The sequence below is a fragment of the Sorex fumeus genome, unplaced genomic scaffold, assembly GCF_029834395.1.
Source record: "Sorex fumeus unplaced genomic scaffold, SorFum_2.1 ptg000044l, whole genome shotgun sequence".
NCBI classification, from domain to species: domain Eukaryota; kingdom Metazoa; phylum Chordata; class Mammalia; order Eulipotyphla; family Soricidae; genus Sorex; species Sorex fumeus.
In genome coordinates this window covers 68,664,638-68,667,067 of record NW_026606101.1, presented here as the reverse complement: position 1 = coordinate 68,667,067, position 2,430 = coordinate 68,664,638, and the positions used below count along the sequence as shown (strand labels likewise).

The following is a 2,430-nucleotide window of genomic DNA, read 5'->3' as shown; positions in this document are numbered from 1 at the left end:
CGAATGCTTGCTGACTGGGGAATGTCAGTCCTGATCAAGATTATCTGCAAGCGGGGATGAGAGCCCGGCTCCCTCAGGGAAGCACGGTGATCTAGGGAATAAGCACTGAGTTCCAGAGCCCCAGCTCAGTCTGGGAAAATGACTTAACTCCTTGAGTTTCCTCATCTGTGAAATGGGAATGCTACTGGTACTCAATAGAAGATGGTGTCTGTATGTGCCTATGTGTATGCGCGCGCGCGCGCGTATGTATGTGTGTGTGTGTGTGTGTGTGTGTGTGTGTGTGTGAGAGAGAGAGAGAGAGAGAGAGAGAGAGAGAGAGAGAGAGAGAGAGAGAGAGAATGTGTGTATAATAGGATTAAATCAAGTAATGTTTGTAGAGAACCGAGACAACAAGTGTGTGACACATTTCACATCCTGTTAAGTGGGAGCTGGTGCCACACTCCAGGTGTCAGCCAGAGCTATAGGCTGGGAGGACCCAAATGTCTCCCACCCGGAGCTGTTGTCCTGGCCACATGAGCTCGCAGGGAAGGCCTCCCACAGCTGCCAGACCTCTGTCATCCACAGCCCTGGCCCAACCACTCACCCTGCTCAGATTTCCAATTATTTGTCCTGTTTGGGATTCAAGCGGTGTCTGAGCAGCGAGCCTGGCTTTAGTAATGGCCATGTCTTTAGCGTCATGGGCTCGCTTGCTCACTCCTCATGCTCCCTCCAAGCAGCTCTGTTTCCTTTCATTAAGCTCCGTGCTAAGTGCCGAGCAGGTGATGAGTCTGGGAAGGCCTTTGTTCCAGGGCTGGGGCACAGTTCTCATGGATGGAGGTGGGGGGTGGAGGGGACAATGTGCGGCACCTTTGAAGTCTGACATCCATCCCCCACAACCAGAGCTGTGGAGCAGAGGGGAGAGACCAGCCCAGGAAGGCAGGAACCTGGCTGTCCCCAGGCTGCCTCCTTACCTGTCAGCAGGGCTCGGGTGTCTGAGTCTTCTTACCCACTCCCAGTCGTGCCGCACTTGTGGGTATCGGCACTGTGAGGGAAAGCAGGAACATGGAACTGATGTAGGGGTGAGGAGCGGGCTGGGACTCCAGCCAAAGAGGCTTCAGCACAGGGAGCCTTAATTGTCTCTGTAAAGTCGGGGTGATGGACCCAATCTCTCAGCAGATGCCATATGGGTACCATTTTTTTCCTTTTTGGGTCACACCCAGCGATGCTCAGGGGTTATTCCTGGCTCTGCACTCAGGAGTTACTCCTGGCGGTGCTTGGGGGACCATATGGGATGCTGGGGATTGAACCCAGGTCGGCCGCGTGCAAGGCAAATGCCCTACGCGCTATGCTATTACTCCGGCCCTGGGTACCATTTTTAATGCCAGCCCAGCTCTTCATTTAGGAATATTTTATATTTTCAAAGTATTTAGGAATTCTTTAATTAGAAAAATAAAGGCAATGGGATTATCTATTAGGTTCTAAAAGTACCCATGAATTAAATCACTTTCATTCCCCATTTAAACAAAACAAACCTTAAGTCACATTACTGTTAAGTTTTCTACAGTAAGGAATAAGACCAAACTATGCTACAGTACAAAACCCTGAAATTCTGGGCATGAAAATAATTTATTGATTAGACATCTGGTTTATTCAAGCATTAGGCCTAATGAAGATAGAATTAACATAGCTCATGGAATAGAAAAAAATTCCACCTGGCACTTGCTTCATTTCAAATTTTCTGTGGACAAAATTATGCATTCTACTCAGCCTTACCCTAAAGCATCCATAGCACTGTAGCACAGTCCTCCCATTGTTCATCGATTTTCTTGAGCGGGCCCAGTAACGTCTCCATTTTGAGACTTGTTGTTACTGTGTTTGGCATATTGAATACATATGGGTAGCTTGCCAGGCTTTGCCATGCAGGAGAGATACTCTCGGTAGCTTGCCGGGCTCTCTGAGAGGGGCGGAGGAACCGAACCTGGCTTGGCCAGGCTGACTGCGCACAAGGCAAACGCCCTACCACTGTGCTATCACTCCAGCCCAAAGCATCCATATGTGCTTGATATTCATTACCTTTGAATTGTCTATGAGAAACGGTCCTATACACTCATCTTGGCAAGTATCATTAGTGAGCAACTGTCACAAACATTCGTGGGCAAAAGAAATAACACTGCCTACAGTGAGTCTTTCCTTGAGAGATGATCAAAGAAAAGAATATTATTAAATATAACCTTACAGGAAAAGTACCATGAGATGGTCTTCCTATGAGATTAAGCGTTGATACTAAACAGCCCAGCTCTTCAGAACTTACTGCCCGGTGTTCAAAGAACAATTCTTGTACTGTGTTGGTGCATCTGTGGTGCTCAGTGTCCACCTAGCAATCCTGGGGGACATCAGAGCACCCCAGTGATGCTGAGCTCGGGGTGCACGCAGCTCTAGGAGGGAATCCAG

The 2,430-nt window shown here is 48.6% G+C and overlaps 1 long non-coding RNA gene across 1 annotated transcript; it reads right to left on the bottom strand.

Annotated features, from left to right (window-relative positions):
* Positions 1-1,586: 1,586 nt before the first annotated feature.
* Positions 1,587-2,055, bottom strand: LOC130030746 (uncharacterized). Its single transcript, XR_008793471.1, has 2 exons — positions 2,014-2,055; positions 1,587-1,747 (listed from the first exon to the last, which is right to left on the bottom strand). It is a non-coding gene; the product is annotated as an uncharacterized LOC130030746 (long non-coding RNA).
* Between the last annotated feature and the right edge of the window lie 375 nt (positions 2,056-2,430).